This window comes from Bufo bufo, chromosome 7 (assembly GCF_905171765.1).
Source record: "Bufo bufo chromosome 7, aBufBuf1.1, whole genome shotgun sequence".
Classification (NCBI taxonomy): domain Eukaryota; kingdom Metazoa; phylum Chordata; class Amphibia; order Anura; family Bufonidae; genus Bufo; species Bufo bufo.
The window spans coordinates 156,856,192-156,874,904 of NC_053395.1; the positions used below are offsets into that span (position 1 = coordinate 156,856,192).

An 18,713-nucleotide genomic window follows, 5' to 3' on the forward strand; every position below is an offset into this window, starting at 1 on the left:
GCGGATAACAATTTGACATGTTCTATTCTTTTTTCGGAACGGAAGTGCGGATCCGGGAATCAGCAATGTCTAGGTGCAATTACATTGGTAAATGTGAGCGTATTTATTTTAGATGGAATTAAAGGTGTTGTTCCATTACAAACACTTAACCCCTATCTCATGGATAGAAGCGTCTAATCGGTGGGCATCTAACCGTCAGGTGGTGGTCTGTGTACCTCTATTTGAATGGAGTGGCTGTCACACATGCTCGCTGAAACTTAACTCTATGGGACTGCCAGAGAGACAATTGCTTGTCCTCAGTAGCATCGGCAGTACCACAGAGCTGAATGGATTGGCAGCACATACAGGTGAAACTCAAAAAATTTGAATATCGTGCAAAAGTCCATTTATTTCAGTAATGCAACTTAAAAGGAATTGCATTAATGCAGCTTAAAATTAGAATTTTGTGAAAAGGTTCAATATTCTGGGCTCAAAGTGTCACACTCTAGTCAGCTAATTAATCCATACCCCTGTAATGACCGGCGTTACGCAAAGGGAGGGAAATGGGAAGGCCCTGTCCAAGGGAGAGGGAAAGGTGGTGACCCCTGACTCACCTTGCGGCTGGCACCTGACTGCCCTGACGTCCCTAGACGGGTTCCTCACCCGTACGCCGATCTCGTGCCTAAACCCTGGCTTTCCCTAAGATGAGCCCTGTGTAGTGAACAGGGCGGTGGGATCACTAGTCCGCACCACTGACACTAAGAGGAAAACACCAGGGAGAGGACAGACAATACAGACAAACATATAATCCCAGGTGGGCGACAACAGCAGACCACCAAGGCCCAACAGGGATCCGGAGGGTAACGTTCTGGAACAACAACCAGAGAACACAGTTACACAGCTCCAGAGGGTCAGCATAGAAGTCCAGGCAGGAAGCTCTATATCTGGCAACCAGAGAAGTGGGAGAGGGGAATATAAGGAGGTTGGGAGTGCTGGACAAGAAACAGCTGAGGAGAAGGAGCTACGGATCCCTGAGTGAGCCAAAAAGGGTTGCAAGGCAAACCCAGAAAGCTACCATAAAGAAACAGCACAATCTTACTACATAGGGCGCGCAGCCACCCGCTGCGACTTCCTGACCCCGGGTATAACGGAGTCAGGCGTGGCTCTTGACACCCTCGTGACAACCCCCTGAGCAAAGGGTACCTCAAAATCGAGACTTTGGGGTTTTCATAAGCTGTAAGCCATAATCATCCAAATTCTAACAAATAAAGGCTTGAAATATCTCGCTTTGCCTGTAATGAGTCTATCTCATATATTAGTTTCACCTTTTTAGTTGCATTACTGAAATAAATGAACTTTGCATGATATTCTAATTTTTCGAGTTTCACCTGTATACAAGACCACTGCTCCATTCAAACGGAGGATCATTGGCTCCTGTGGATAGAGCAGAGCAGTCCCTTTAAGAATCTTCCTACTTGGGTCCTAACCCTCCATAAAAAAATACCATACACCCTCAAAAGCTGTTAGCAAAACATTCACTTGGCCAACAGCTATTCATTTTGACTTCCCATGCACATTTGGCCGAGCTTGAGTGAATTTCCAGTGGAGAGAGGGGAATAAGCTGCTACCAGACTCCGAATCTGCCAGGAGCTCTATAACTCCTGCGTGAACAAAGGGTTTGGCCCAGTCTTTCATTTTCCCTCACACTGACTGGGTTCACACCACATTAAGCCTTCCACAAAGCTTTCCATTGGGGTTATAACTAGTGTTGAGCAAACTTGTGTTGTCAAGTTCGGCGTACAAGGTTCGGGTTATCTAAGAATCCCATTATGGACTCCACTACCACGGACCATAACTTATGGTCCGTGGTAGTGGAATCCATAACGGAATTCTTAGGTAACCCGAACCTTGTACACCGAACTTGTCAACACAAGTTCGCTCAACACTAATAACTTCGAATACCTTGAAATAGTAAATAAACATGTACCACAGTTGATCCAGTCAGTTCAGTGAGGCAGAGTCCAAGGGGTTCATCTTTGGACTCCATTTGACTTAAAGGGATTGTCTCATCATAGACAATGGGGGCACCTATATCGGGAATGGAGCCCCACAAGGTGATGGCTGGATGACTCCAGTCCGGTCACCACCAAGCGCGCTCCCCATAGAAGTGAATGGGAGTGCACTGCGCATGACCAACCACCGCACCCAGCACTCGGCTATTTTCAGCGGCCCCATAGAAAATGAATGGGGGGCAGCTGCGCAGCGTGCCCTCCAACACTTTCGGGACTCCATTCTCGATATATCTTAGCGATATGCCCCCATTGTCTGTCATGAGACAACCCCTTTAACAAAGTGAATGGATCCATCACATTATATGTTTGAATGCCATTTTCAGGTATTCAAACCTCGTACCCACAACAGAAAGGCAGGAAGGGAGTTGGGGGAGCGTCAGGAAACCCCCAAACATGTTGTTGGCCTATTCCTCCAAAATCTGTAAGTTTGGCTGACTTTCCTCCATGAATGGGCACAGTTAGCCTTAGTGGGTCCTTGTGTAATGGCTGGTGGTGGTTTATAAGGTACTATAACTGTATGATCACACATTTCCTATTATATCTACTACTTGAACTACTATATTTACAAAATACAAGGAATTCAAGTAAGGCTACTTTCACACTGGCGTTTTGGTTTCCGTTTGTGAGATCCGTTCAGGGATCTCACAAGCGGTCCAAAACGGATCAGTTTTCCCCTTAATGCATTCTGAATGGATAAGGATCCGCTCAGAATGCATCAGTTCAGTCTCCATTCTGCTTTGGAGGCTGTGAGGGGGTAGCTTTCTTTCAGGGGATCATCCTCACAGATACGGCTTCAGGACACCAGGTTTCAGGTCCAAACAGTGCATTTATTGTGGCACACCAGCAAAAACAAAACAATAAACACTCGCCCGTCCAGGCTCAAACTAAACAATATTCCTGACTCACCTAAGTCACCGTTCACACACACGTGAACCCATGCGGCTTTCTCAGCCAATGTCCCACAGACTTCTGTCTGTACAGAGCACAGTACGCCCAATGTCTCCAGTACAGTGTCTCTTGTGGGGGATTGGGGCTCAGTAGTCCGCCTGACTATGGCCCTATGACCCTCCCAGGCATCGCTTTGTCCCCCAGCACCAGGCTATCTCCCAGTCTTGTGGTCCCTCAGCCTTGCCCAGCTGAGACCACACTGACAGAGACTCCAGGCCTGGGAGGTGCTTTATGCCAGCCTGAGAACCTCCAGCTGGTCTCACCTGTGGTGGAATAGGGGTGTGGACCGCACTATCCACCCCTTCCTTGCCTCTAACCTGTGTGAGACCTGTCACTGTCATTTTGGTGTCCGTCTGACGAAACTGAGCCAAACGGATCCGTCCTGACACACAATGTAAGTCAATGGGGATGGATCCGTTTTCACTGACACAATAGAAAACGGATCCGTCCCCATTGACTTACATTGTGTGTCAGGACGGATCCGTTTGGCTCAGTTTTGTCAGACGGACACCAAAATGACAGTGACAGGTCTCACACAGTTAGAGGCAAGGAAGGGTGGATAGTGCGGTCCACACCCCTATTCCACACAGGTGAGACCAGCTGGAGGTTCTCAGGCTGGCATAAAGCACCTCCCAGGCCTGGATCTCTGTCAGTGTGGTCTCAGCTGGCAAGGCTGAGGGACCACAAGACTGGAGATAGCCTGGTGCTGGGGACAAAGCGATGCCTGGGAGGGTCATAGGGCCATAGTCAGCGACTACTGAGCCCCAATCCCCCACAAGAGACACTGTACTGGAACATTGGGTACTGTGCTCTGTACAGACAGAAGTCTGTGGACATTGGCTGAGAAAGCCGCATGGGTTCACGTGTGTGTGAACGGTGACTTAGGTAGTCAGGAATATTGTTTAGTTTGAGCCTGGACGGGCGAGTGTTTATTGTTTTGTTTTTGCTGGTGTGCCACAATAAATGCACTGTTTGGACCTGAAACCTGGTGTCCTGAAGCCGTATCTGTGAGGATGACCCCTGAAAGAAAGCTACCCCCTCACAGCCTCCAAAGCAGAATGGAGACTGAACTGATGCATTCTGAGCGGATCCTTATCCATTCAGAATGCATTAAGGGGAAAACTGATCCGTTTTGGACCGCTTGTGAGATCCCTGAACGGATCTCACAAACGGAAACCAAACGCCAGTGTGAAAGTAGCCTTACTTGAATTCCTTGTATTTTGTAAATATAGTAGTTCAAGTAGTAGATATAATAGGAAATGTGTGATCATACAGTTATAGTACCTTATAAACCACCACCACCATTACACAAGGACCCACTAAGGCTAACTGTGCCCATTCATGGGAAAGTCAGCCAAACTTACAGATTTTGGAGGAATAGGCCAACAACATGTTTGGGGTTTCCTGACGCTCCCCCAACTCCCTTCCTGCCTTTCTGTTGTGGGTACGAGGTTTGAATACCTGAAAATGGCATTCAAACATATAATGTGATGGATCCATTCACTTTGTTAAAGGGTTGTCTCATGACAGACAATGGGCATATCGCTAAGATATATCGAGAATGGAGTCCCGAAAGTGTTGAGGGCACGCTGCGCAGCTGCCCCCCATTCATTTTCTATGGGCCCGCTGAAAATAGCCGAGTGCTGGTGCGGTGGTTGGTCATGCGCAGTGCACTCCCATTCACTTCTATGGGGAGCGCGCTTGTGTGACCGGACTGGAGTCATCCAGCCATCACCTTGTGGGGCTCCATTCCCGATATAGGTGCCCCCATTGTCTATGATGAGACAATCCCTTTAAGTCAAATGGAGTCCAAAGATGAACCCCTTGGACTCTGCCTCACTGAACTGACTGGATCAACTGTGGTACATGTTTATTTACTATTTCAAGGTATTCGAAGTTATTAGTGTTGAGCGAACTTGTGTTGACAAGTTCGTGTACAAGTTCGGGTTACCTAAGAATTCCGTTATGGATTCCACTACCACGGACCATAAGTTATGGTCCGTGGTAGTGGAGTCCATAATGGGATTCTTAGATAACCCGAACCTTGTACGCCGAACTTGACAACACAAGTTTGCTCAACACTAGTTATAACCCCAATGGAAAGCTTTGTGGAAGGCTTAATGTGTGTGAACCCATCAGTGTGAGGGAAAATGAAAGACTGGGCCAAACCCTTTGTTCACGCAGGAGTTATAGAGCTCCTGGCAGATTCGAGTCTGGTAGCAGCTTATCCCCTCTCTCCACTGGAAATTCACTCAAGCTCGCCAAATGTGCATGGGAAGTCAAAATGAATAGCTGTTGGCCAAGTGAATGTTTTGCTAACAGCTTTTGAGGGTGTATGGTATTTTTTATGGAGGGTTAGGACCCAAGTAGGAAGATTCTTAAAGGACTGCTCTGCTCTATCCACAGGAGCCAATGATCCTCCGTTTGAATGGACAGTGGTCTTGTATACAGGTGAAACTCGAAAAATTAGAATATCATGCAAAGTTCATTTATTTCAGTAATGCAACTAAAAAGGTGAAACTAATATATGAGATAGACTCATTACAGGCAAAGCGAGATATTTCAACCTTTATTTGTTAGAATTTGGATGATTATGGCTTACAGCTTATGAAAACCCCAAAGTCTCGATTTTGAGGTACCCTTTGCTCAGGGGGTTGTCACGAGGGTGTCAAGAGCCACGCCTGACTCCGTTATACCCGGGTCAGGAAGTCGCAGCGGGTGGCTGCGCGCCCTATGTAGTAAGATTGTGCTGTTTCTTTATGGTAGCTTTCTGGGTTTGCCTTGCAACCCTTTTTGGCTCACTCAGGGATCCGTAGCTCCTTCTCCTCAGCTGTTTCTTGTCCAGCACTCCCAACCTCCTTATATTCCCCTCTCCCACTTCTCTGGTTGCCAGATATAGAGCTTCCTGCCTGGACTTCTATGCTGACCCTCTGGAGCTGTGTAACTGTGTTCTCTGGTTGTTGTTCCAGAACGTTACCCTCCGGATCCCTGTTGGGCCTTGGTGGTCTGCTGTTGTCGCCCACCTGGATTATATGTTTGTCTGTATTGTCTGTCCTCTCCCTGGTGTTTTCCTCTTAGTGTCAGTGGTGCGGACTAGTGATCCCACCGCCCTGTTCACTACACAGGCTCATCTTAGGGAAAGCCAGGGTTTAGGCACGAGATCGGCGTACGGTGAGGAACCCGTCTAGGGACGTCAGGGCAGTCAGGTGCCAGCCGCAAGGTGAGTCAGGGGTCACCACCTTTCCCTCTCCCTTGGACAGGGCCTTCCCATTTCCCTCCCTTTGCGTAACGCCGTCATTACAGGGGTATGGATTAATTAGCTGACTAGAGTGTGACACTTTGAGCCCAGAATATTGAACCTTTTCACAAAATTCTAATTTTAAGCTGCATTAATGCAATTCCTTTTAATTGCATTACTGAAATAAATGGACTTTTGCACGATATTCAAATTTTTTGAGTTTCACCTGTATGTGCTGCCAATCCATTCAGCTCTGTGGTACTGCCGATGCTACTGAGGACAAGCAATTGTCTCTTGGCAGTCCCATAGAGTTAAGTTTCAGCGAGCATGTGTGACAGCCACTCCATTCAAATAGAGGTACACAGACCACCACCTGACGGTTAGATGCCCACCGATTAGACGCTTCTATCCATGAGATAGGGGTTAAGTGTTTGTAATGGAACAACACCTTTAATTCCATCTAAAATAAATACGCTCACATTTACCAATGTAATTGCACCTAGACATTGCTGATTCCCGGATCCGCACTTCCGTTCCGAAAAAAGAATAGAACATGTCAAATTGTTATCCGCAATTGCGGACAAGAAAAGGCATTTTTTATGATAGTACCGGCGATGTGCGTCAGCAAAATGCGGATCGCACAGTGCCGGTGTTTTGCGGATCTGCAAACACATACGGACGTGTGAATGGACCCTAAATTGTGCTAAAATTGGATTCGATCCGCATCAGTCAGATGCGAACCTTCAGTGGGGCTGCAAAAGATGCGGCAGCACAGTGTGCTGTCCGTATTGGTATGTCTGTTCTGTGGCATCCACAAAAAATAGAACATGTCCTATTCTTGTCCGCATGCAGCCAGTATCCGTGTTTTGCGGATCCACAATTTGTGGACCGCAAAACAGGCAACGGTCATGTGCATGAGCCCTTAGTAAAACTACTCCAGTTCCTCAGTGCTCGTTCTGCTCCTAGAACAATTCTTTAGCATATGAAAAATAAGACTAAACAGCCAGAATACAATTAACGGGGTTATCCCATGATTAATGTGAAAAATAAAATCCAGTTATCAAAGTACATGCTAGAACCAGCCGTGTACCTCACATGGATCCATAGAACTCCCAGGTCATTGCTCTGCTACATTTATTTTAAGCTGGCAGCTCACGGGCATGTCCTTTCTGCTGCCGCTATTTCCCTATCACATTTCAAGAGGCAGTTGAAGGATGGAGCTGAGCATGGGCGGCCACCTCAGCTAGGTGGACAGAGAAATAAGAAAAATAAACAGCAGGTGGCGCTGTACAGGTACATTTAATTGAATAACTCAGTGGCTATACAAAATGTTTTAATTACATGCAATTCCACTTATTCAGTTCCAGATGCTGGTTTGAAAACTGCAGAATATTTTTTGTGGGACAACCCCTTTAAAGGTATCTAGGGCACACAGAGGTGGAGCAGTTTGTCGCAGTTTGTTACTTAAAGTAGTGATATTTCAAATGTCATGCTGAAAAAAGAAATCCATGTTTCCACTGAACTATGGTACATTTAAAAAAAAGCTCAAAACACATCTGTTAAAGGGGTATTCCCATCCCATACAATGGGGGCAATCGCTAGGAGAACGGATCCCTGAAGGTTGTGGAGGGCGCACTGCTCATGTGCAGCTGCCCTCCGTTCATTGTCTCAGCCATTTCTGCTAGCTCCATAGAAATGAATGGGAGCGGTGGCAGCACAAGCACGGTGCGCTCTCATTAACTTCTATGGGAGAGTGCTTCGTGGTGGCCGAACCCTGGAAAACCCCGGTCCTCCGACCACCACCTTCCCTGCAACGTTCTCCATGTAGGTGCGGGTCCCAGAGGTGGGACCCACACCTATCAGACATTGTCTGAGAAGGAATACCCCTTTAATATTGGCGTGTAAGGGCACATAACACGCTACACTGACCATTCTAACAAACTGATCAGTATATTCATGGCAGAAAACAGACGGATCCCATTATAGTGAATGGGTATCCAGCAAGCCTGGGCCTTAGATGAATAAATCTGCCACCTTCTGTGTATTACATGTAGCCACCTATTACATCAATTTTGTATGTACCTTGCTCATCTTCCAAAGCCCCGGGCTAGCCTGTGAGTATTAGTGGACAATGCTCCATCACCTATTTTCCTTGTCACAGCTGGAATGAAGGCATATCGCTTCTTTGTCCTCATGGGCTGGGGACGAGACAAGTGTTTTGTCGTTGTCTGTGTATCATTTAAAGCCACAGCAGCTTCTCCTGTAAGAGGAAATATTCTACGCTCCCAGTGTTGTGCCTGGAAGATATAAAATGACACCGCCATCAAAGTTTTAGGTAAGACTATGCATTTAGCCCTTCTACGTTTTAGACACTGTCTTAATAAAGCCCTGTGCTGGCGGTGGATCCGCGGAAGTTATGTCGAGGCGTTTACCGCTACATAACTTTGGCGGATCCACCGCCGCTTCCTAGCTGTCTTACATTTAGACCATTTTCTACGCCTAAAACCGGCATAGAAAATGGTAAATGAGACGGGCCTGCTGGCTCTTCCCTGCCACTTCTTTAGACCTGGCGTGAACGGAAAAGGTAGCAAAAGGACCTTTGCACCACAATCTGCACCAGAAATAGCCTAATCTAGGCGTATTTCTGTTTAATAAATAACCCCCCAAGTGTGTATTTCCATTCTTCAGTGGCAGGGGACTAACAATGGTGTGCTTATGTCCTGCAGTTGGGGATTAAAAGGTTTTCTGGGCCATAGATATTGATGGTCTACCCTCAGGATTGGTAATCGGTTCTAGACTGGTGGTCTGACACCATCAGCTGTTTTGGGAAGCCACAAGCTTTGGAAACTATATCGTGGATGGGGCTGATGCAGAAGGCTCCATCCCCTGTGTAGTGGCCGCGCTGGGTACTGCAGCTCAGCTTATTCAAGTGAATGGGAGCTGAGCTGCTGTATGCCACAAAATGGTTTTGTCCACTGTATAGTTTATAGCCACTGCCTGAAACAGCTGATTGGTGGGGTACCATCTGATAATGACCTATACCTGAGGATAGGTCATCAAGGAGGAGGACAAGTCTATAATATGAAGGAGTTTTTCTACATAGGACAAGACAGCAGAGTTAGAGCCCATGCATTCCGCAAAGCTGTGCACACGGGTCTATTGTTGGCATATGGTACCACCTTAAGACACTGTATTCACCTATAGAAGTGAATACCTATGTAACAAATCACGAGGTGTGCGTCTGTATAAAAACGGAAGCACACAAAGCCCCTAATATGCCCACCTCTCAGTAATAAACTATGTAATACACTCGCCTTACTAATCCCATTCCCACACTGCCTCTTCCTCGGTTTAGAAATGAATGTGATGGAATTGGTAAGAGGAGATCTTTATTAACATGTAGTATTTGATAGATGAATAATTCTTAAGCCTGACCAAATCTACAAGATTTCGGCAGGATTGGTCTTTAATGTTATGAAACTACACAAAAAATCTTTTAAAAACACAGAACAACTGGCAATAATCAAGAATGGTGAACGAACAGACCCCGATACCTCCATACTATAGAGCAGGGATCAGCAGCTTCTGGCATGCCAGCTGTTTAGAAACTACAACTCCCAGAATCCTCTCCATTTCTATGGGAGTTACAAGAACAGCCAAGTAAGTGTGCATGCTGGGAGCTGGAGTGCCGAAGATTGCTGCAGTGATGGTGAACCTTTAGAGACCGAGTGCCAAAAACTGCAACCCAAAACCCACGTATTTATCGCAAAGTGCCAACATGGCAATTTAACCTGAATGCCAAAATTGTATATGTTCATGGACTTTATCATTTAGCTATAATAGCTTGGCTGCATTCAATGCGTTGCTTGTGCCGCTCACAGTGCGCCCTGCGCTGATGAATGGCAGGAAAACTCGAAGGCATATTGGTACACCATAGACTTTTTCCAGGGTGCGGGTGCCCACATAGAGGGCTCTGAGTGCCGCCTCTGGCACCCGTGCCATAGGTTCGCCACCACTGCTATAGAGTGTCCAAGATAATACCAGTGCAGTAGTAAAAAAATGAATAAACTCACCATAGAACACATGTATACAAATAGGATGGAGATGTCTAGATTAAGCAAGATGTCTACTGGCCCTAAGATGGCTAGGATTTGGAAAATACAATATCTCCTTATGGACAACGCCTTAAACGGCGTGAGGAGACTTAAAGGCCATATGGGCTCCTCTGGAATTCTGGGAAGAAAGGGGTGCAAATGAGCTCTTAACAAGCTCTGCCTCTAATGCCATCAGATGTAAGGCAGCTATCCTATAAGTCAATGTTTGACCTTTTTGAAAGGCCTTGAGACATGACTTGGATAATAAATAAGCCAGCACCTCATCTGCAGACAGCTATTTCGGGGTGATTGCCCCTCATCAGTGCAGAGAGTACTGGCTTGCATACCCTCTTCCCGAATTCCAGAGGAGCACGTATGACCTATAAGTCTCCTCACAATGTTTAAGGCACTCTCCATAAGAGCTAGTACCCCCCAAATCCTGACTTAGTCTCACCCAGTTAAGCCAGTACTCTCTGCACTGAACTGATGAGGGACAATCTCCCCGAAACAGGTGTCTGCAGATGAGGTACTGGCTTATTTATTATCCAAGTCATGTCTCAAGATCTTTTAAAAAGTTGGACATTGACTTATAGGATAACTTCCTTACATCAAGTGGCAGAACTCATTTGCATCCCTTCTTCCGAAGATAAACTATACAGATCTCCTGCCCTGAAAAGAGTGCCCCTGTCTGGGTTTGCCCCTCAGTCTAGTTACCGGACTCACAGTCCTCATTTACCTGTATTACAATGCATTTGGTGCCCAGATCAAACTTAGAATATTGGGGGAAATTAGTCAATGTGTGTGCAAAACAATTGTGATCCATTTTACAACACTCTCGCAGGGCTTTGGGGAGGAGGGTAAAATAATCAGATTTACATCAGTTTCCAGAGCAAATTATAGTAAATTACAACTGACATAGGTTTGTTTTTTTTGTACATTGACTACCAGGAAGATGCCACCAAATTTATTAAAAGGTCTGCACCTAATAATAAACTTAGCTCGACAGTGAATTCCCCCCAATGTGTTAGACTTTCAGTAACAGACACCTCTGAACAGAGCCCTTCCGTTACGGAAATCAGTGACTGTCTGAGATCGCAATCCAGCAGTATGATCTTCTCTCAGCAGACCATTCTGATTGGATGTCCACTTTATCAATGGGTTAAAAACATAGCAGGGATTTATAAAAGCTGGTGTAACGTAGAACTGGCTTAGTTGCCCATAGTAACCAATCAGATTCCATCTTTCATTTTCCAAGGGAGCTCTGAAAAATGAAAGGTGGAATTTGACTGTTGCTATGGGCAACTAAGGCTACTTTCACACTCACGTTTTGAGCGGATCCATCATGGACGGATCCTTCAGATAATACAACCGTCTGCATCCGTTCAGAACGGATCCGTTTGTATTATCTGTACGTCTTGAACACCATTGAAAGTCAATGGAGGGCGATCAGTTTTCTATTGTGCCAGATTGTGTCAGTGAAAACGTTTGGCTCAGTTTCATCAGACGGACAGCAAAACGCTGCAAGCAGCGTTTTGGTGTCCTTCTCCAAAGCAGAATGGAGACTGAACTGATGCATTCTGAGCAGATACTTATCCATTCAGAATGCATTAGAATGCAAACTGATCCGTTTTGGACCGCTTGTGAGAGCCCTGAACGGATCTCACAAACGGAAAGCCAAAACGCCAGTGTGAAAGTAGACTAAGCCAGTTTTCCTTTATACCAGTAATGATAACTCACCCCCATGCTTTTGAAAAATAGAAGACTTTGTAGAATTGTGTTTTAAGGTGGTGTGGTGATGTGAACACTAAAGTGAATAAGGATCCTGGGAGAGGGGTATATCTCACTCAGGTTCCTCAACTGGGTGAGATAAGCAAAGTTCCAGAGTGGTGCTGGCTTCAGCAAGGCATAGTTGCTGAAGCTATTTTGTTTAGTATTTAAGGGCTGGATTTTACTTGGATTGGGAGCTAGGTTGGTAGAGGGAGCTGCCGATCCACCCCTCCCATTCCAGGCAGGTTTTCCCTAGCGTGAGGGATCCCAAGGTGTAATCACCTGGGATCATTACTGGGGAGTAAAAGCCCATCCCAGACTGTCAGTCGGCCAGGTGAGGCTCTGGGTGTGTGGTTCCAGCCGGGCTAGGCTGAGAAACCACGAGGCTGGGACATAGCCTGGACTGACCTTGTTACAGCCTGGGGGGCTGGTATACGCTTGGCTGAGGAAACTGGACCTGACACTGTGTCTGAACATCACTCTATAGGTGAGTCAGGGATTCTATCATATGTTTAGTTAGAGCCCAGCCGGGCAGGTGTTTGTTTTGCTAAGGTGCTAAATAAAAGCGATGTTTGGACCTTAAACTTGGTGTCTGGCGAAGATACTTGTGTGAATGACCCCCGAGAAGAGCTAATCCCACACAGTGGCCACACACATTAGACAAACTTGGCAATCTTGCTAGGACTGTACAATCTTGTAGTGCAGGAGTCCGCAATCTTCGGCACTCCAGCTGCCGAGAAACTACAACTCCCAGCATGCACACTTGCTTTGCTGTTCTTGTAACTCCATAGAAGTGACATGAGGATTCTGGAGTTGTAGTTTCAGAACAGCTGGAGTGCTGGAGGATGCTGATTCCTGCTTTAGAATAAAAAATAAGACATGTTTTCTCTTTATCCTCATGGGAGATAAGCTGCCACCAAATAAGTCTGGCAGTGGCTTATTCCCCTCTCCCTGTTTGGCCGACAGCTATCTAAGGTGTATGGCCACCTTTGCAGCTCATATCTATATGTCTAACCCATCAAGTCAATTCTATTTCAATCTTTACCTTCCCTTGCTGAAAATCAGCTGAAGACCGTAGGGCTTGCAAAGCACAACCACCAGGCGGCGGTGTGTCCCAAGAATCGGGTGATGTGGAATTTGGACTCCAGTTGTCTTCCGTGCATTGCCCTGAGCTATGACTTGAAGACCTAAAGAGCAAACATTCATATTATAAATGTTATTATAAAGCAAGGAGGACATTGCAGACACTGGGAAAACGTCTAGAAAATACTAAGCAAAATACCAGCAGTCATAATGATCTGCCTAGTGTCAGTTTAAAGACTCCCAAGTAGATTCCTTAAACTCTCCACTTAGAGATTGGGCAGAGCATTCATGAAAAGCTCGGCCTGATCATAGAATTGTGCAGTTACACAGTCCTCTCTATTCCCTCCCTGAACGGTATATAGAAAACAGGAAGCTCAACCATCAGTGTTCAGCTTTCTGCTACAGTTGAATCTGTGTCGAAGGGCTGCACGGGGAGCAGTCTGTGTATGTGTTGGCGAAGGGGGTAGGGGCATGGGCAGCAGTCGTGTGAGATCAACAGGTCAGAATAGGGGTATGAAAGAATGACAGACCACTTTGTCTAACTACCTAGATGCCAGGTTACATTGGAAGCCCGGCTTTCAGTCACAATCATGCTCTGTGATGATATCATGGGCATGTATGGCATGGAGCCTTAAAGGGCATCTTTCAGCAGATTTGTACCTATGACACTGGCTGACCTGTTACATGTGCAAGTGGCAGCTGAAGGCATCTGTGTTAGTCCCATGTTCATATGTGCCCGCATTGCAGAGAAACATGTTTTACTATATGCAAATGAGCCTTTAGGAGCAACTGGGGCGTTACCGTTACACCTAGAGGCTCTGCGCTCTCTGCAACTGCTGCGCCCTCTCCACATTGATTGACAGGGCCAGTAGTGACTACCTCCTCATACCTGACCCTGGCAATTAAAGTGAAGAGGGCGCAGCAGTTGCAGAGAGAGAGCAGAGCCTCTAGGTGTAATGGCAACGCCCCAGCTGCCAAGTACACATGTAACGGGTTAGCCAATTTATAGGTACAAATCTGCTGACAGATTCCCTTTAACTTCTAAGGACATCTGTAACCAGACTTATGCTGCCATATCGAGGGCACAACCCCTACAGAGAGACTGTACCCAACACCACTAAATAAAAGACACAAAGTCTTTAGTATACAGTGTACTTGTTAATATTATTATTGATTTGCAGCGCCGTTAATTCCATAGGGCTGTACATCTAAAAGGTGATAACTTACATAATGTAAAAAAAAACACAAATACAATAAGCATGAAACAATTAATAGCCTCGGTTACTGGCCATAGACAGTAAAGGGAAATTTCCCATTGGGTCATTGGCCATTCTCATGGCTAGGGATGAGCAAATTGACTCCGGATGAAACCTCTGAAGTCGATTCGCATAAAACTTAATTCCAATACTCTACGGAGCAGGAGCTCCGTACAGTATTGGAATGTATTGGCTCCGATGAGCCGAAGTTATTGCCTCGCGAAGTCTCGCGAGACTTCGGGTAGTAACTTCTTAAATTAATTTGTACTGTAAAAAAACATTTCCCGAAATTGGGTTCGGTTCCAAGGTACCAAGGTACAAATTAATTTATGAAGTTATTACTTCAGCTCATCGGAGGACATTTCTTATTTTTTGACAGCCTTACCTTTGCTTCAATTTTCGCTTCAATTTACCTGCTCCGTTTTGGCCATTTGCTCTGTTCCCAAAATGACCAGCGAGCCCTTTCTGCCCGCTCATATTTTTGATGTCGGATTAAAAAAGCCTCATCTGACAGATCTTCAATCTGATGATAAAATAGTAATTAATGTGATAAAAAATATGAGCAATTTGGACACTTCTTAACCAAAGTCACCTATTGCCCTTAAAGAGGTTGCCCGAGTTGGGTAAAAAAAGAATGTGCTAAAACAATAAAAGAAGCATTATTTACCCAGTTACTCTCCCCCCCCTTCCCCCGGCTCCAGCAGCACCACTCTGGTCCTCCCCACCAGTCTGTTTACTTGGCCGCAGTGCTGACTTGCCTGTATAGGTGGCCTCTGCACCCAGTCACTGGCTTCAGTGGTACACAGCACAAGACAGCTGATGCCAGTGATTGGCTGTGGTGGTCATGTGGCTATACATACATGTCACTGCTGTGGCCAAGTAAACTGAGGCCTATGGAGAACCAGAGAGTTGTCACCGGAATGGCAGGGGAATAAATGGGTTAGTAATGCTGTGTTTAGTGTTTCATCACATTTCCCTTCTTGGGTAATTTTTTGCCCAATGCAGACAACCACTTTGAGCTTCATTCACACTTGCCATTTGATGCAGTTTTGGCATGCATCATTCTAATGAATCATTAAAGGGTTTGTCCAAGTTATTTTTTTGTTCTTTGCATGTTTCTAACTAATCAAATGTAAGGGATTTTCAATTCACTTAATCTATATTGGCCCGTTCTCCTAGTTAGCGGAGGTCACATGACCTGTGATGTCAGCTTCTTCCCCTGCTCTGATGACATTCCGTGCACAAGCCTGAGGGAGCAGGAGGTGCATGTCTGAAGGTTGTGTTGGAGTGCTAAGCAGAGCATTGCACAAGAACAGGTAGGGGGGTCCTGTGTGTATCAGCAATGTAATTGTACTGGACAGCTGGGACTTGTAGTCCCACACATACAACACAAGTATCCCAGCAGTCAGAATGCAGGCAGGGCAGCAATTTTATTCACTCCCTTTGCAGAGCAGGGGGAGGGAAAAGGCAGTCTTTGTTGACACCCACAAATATATATGAGGAAAACCTCAGAGATTGTTGTTACACTCCCCCACAGCTCTGCAACTGCATGCAAACAAAGGGGCCAGGACAGAATTAGGTAAATGAGTAAATCTATACATCTTTTGTGCCTAAAACTTGCTTAAAGGGAACCTGTCACCAGGATTTTGTGTATAAAGCTGAGGACATGGGTTGCTAGATCGCGGCTAACACATCCGCAATACCGAGTCCCCATAGCTCTGTGTGCTTTTATTGTGTAAAAAAAATGATTTAATAGATATGAAAATTAACCTGAGATGAGTCCTGTCCCTGACTCATCTCACGGACAGGACTCATCTCAGTTTCATTTGCATATGTATCAAATCGTTTTTTTTACACAATAAAAGCACAGAGAGCTATGGGGACTGGGTATTGCGGATGTGCTAGCGGCCATCTAGCAACCCATGTCCTCAGCTCTATACACAAAATCCCGGTGACAGGTTCCCTTTAACTTATGTATATATTGCGTACCATCAGATTTACAGTGCTTTATTTTATTATAAAAGTCTGACAACCCTTTAAGGCTCTAGATTCTAGCTTTCAGACAGCTGATTAATTTTCTGCTACAAAAAACTACATTCAACAGCTGCATTAAAACGTAAAGTATGACCCTGGCTTTTTTTGCTTCGTAAAGCCACAAATTAAATCCACTAATGAATAAATGTTTTTTTTAAAGTGATAAATATAAATGTGAAAAATATGCGCAGTCACAGATTACAGACTCCTAAGATCTCCAAGCTTCACTCTATGGTGCCTCTAATTTGCTCTCGTGTTGGCCGCTATAGAAAATTCAAGACACAGTATGAGCCCACATTGTGCCACACTATGGATACCTACAACACAGACATGTAATCGGCCCTTATGCATGAGGTCTAAGGTTGTGCTGCAGACTATGGAGATTGCACTGAAGATTTTTAGCTTTGGTTTACTACTTTGCAGTGCAGTAAATGGAACCGCTGGAATATCAAACATTTAGATTTATTGGATGGCAGAGACCTTTGAAAGCAGAATCACACATGGGCAATTTTCTCGCAAAATAGATCACAACTGATGCTGCAGGCTACATTCACACACAGCATTTTAACATCTTTTTTCGCTGTATTTTAAATGGTGGTTTTTCACAGTTTTTTTAAGCTTCAAGATATCTCAAAATCTATAGCAAAATACTGAAAAGTCTAGATTTATTGGGGCACATTTATTAAGACCGGCGTTTAAGACACCGGTCTTAAGAAACCCCTAAACTGGCGGTGGATCGCCGAAGTTATGTAGAGGCCCCGGCCTCTTCATGACTTCGGTGGATCCTCCGCCAGTTCTAAATGTAAGATAGCTTCTGAGCTGTCTGAAAATGGCGGCACTGATTGGATAGAGTGAGTCTGTGCAGGACCCCCCCCCCCCCAACTGGTTACCACCCCTCTGTACCCTTACTGCAGGCTGCTAGCAATTCATTCATGACTTCTAGTAGAAATAATAAAGGAATGGCACAACATACAGACAAGAATAGATGCTCCAGAATTGTTATTACATGGGAATGCATGAAGCTATTAAAACAGGCATGTCAGGAGCGGTGACAGGTCCTCTTTAATATGGATGGTATTGGAAGAGGTAACTAGTGTGAACAGGGACCAATTAGAAAAAAGACTATTACAAAGAGAGGTCTTTTGGATTTTCTCTTTGGACACCATCAGTCCAAAAGGGTTTAAATGAGAACTGCAATTTCAATGTATTCCTTTGTATTTGTTTAAAGCCCACATTTAAATATTAAAAAAATATATTTAATATGAAAATCAATATATTGTTATTGATGTATATTAACTAGAGATGATCAAATTTTTCAAAATTTAAATTCTGCCGGTTTGCCGAATATTTTAAAAAAATTTGGTTTGATCCGAATTTATTCGTGGCAAATCGCGTTAAAAACAGCTATTTCCTGTCTGCAGAGAGCCTTTATAGTGGTGTAGAACACTGTGCCTTGCAGTTACACGCATAGGGAGTCTGCTGTGGTAGTGAAATAATACTGTGAGTCAGTATGACATGCAGATGACAGGCGTCGCTCTTAGAATCACTGCACACTTCACTTATTAGGGCAGTCACGGGGCCAAAACTAACCAAATAACTCAAGTGTGAACTCAGCCTTACAGGTCGATGCTAGTGCCAAGAATTAGCGCACTCCTTTTACACCGTCATCAGCTGATTCCACACAGATGTCTACAGAACCTGTTCTATTAAACGCTTATACAAGTAGAGCCCCCCCCGACAGAGTGGCCACTACACACTGAACGGAGCAGTAGTGTTCTGGCTCTACCTCTACATACTGTAAACTTCCTGGAACAGCGGCTTCCGCTAACAGATGGTTGTTGGGGCGCAGGACCCCTACTGATGACCTATCCTGGACATAGATCGCCAATATATTAGTCCTGGAAATCCCTATATAAGGGAATGACTGGGCTGAGGGTTGAGGAAATGTGCTATTAAAAAAAATAACTTGAGACACAGAGATAAAACTAACCTCTTCACACGGAGGACATGTCAATGGTTCAAGTGCAACTTCTTTCCAACTGAAAATTAATCAGAATAATTAGAAGTAGTAAAATTATAAGAACAAACTTGCCTCTATTCTTAGTTCTACAGAACTGAAGAATATCCATAATGTATCTCTAGTAATTTGTGAAAGATTTCAGCGGTCAGGAGACCTGATGAAGGACAGAAGGATCTATCCCATAGGCTGCCATTTAAAGGGCTTGTTCCACATTGGACATTT

General features: G+C 45.1%; 1 long non-coding RNA gene across 1 annotated transcript; it reads right to left on the minus strand.

Moving 5' to 3' along the window:
* Positions 1–8,439: 8,439 nt before the first annotated feature.
* Positions 8,440–18,512, minus strand: LOC121009062. The gene is made up of 4 exons (XR_005780674.1): positions 18,462–18,512; positions 14,851–14,960; positions 13,144–13,285; positions 8,440–8,534 (listed from the first exon to the last, which is right to left on the minus strand). It is a non-coding gene; the product is annotated as an uncharacterized LOC121009062 (long non-coding RNA).
* Between the last annotated feature and the right edge of the window lie 201 nt (positions 18,513–18,713).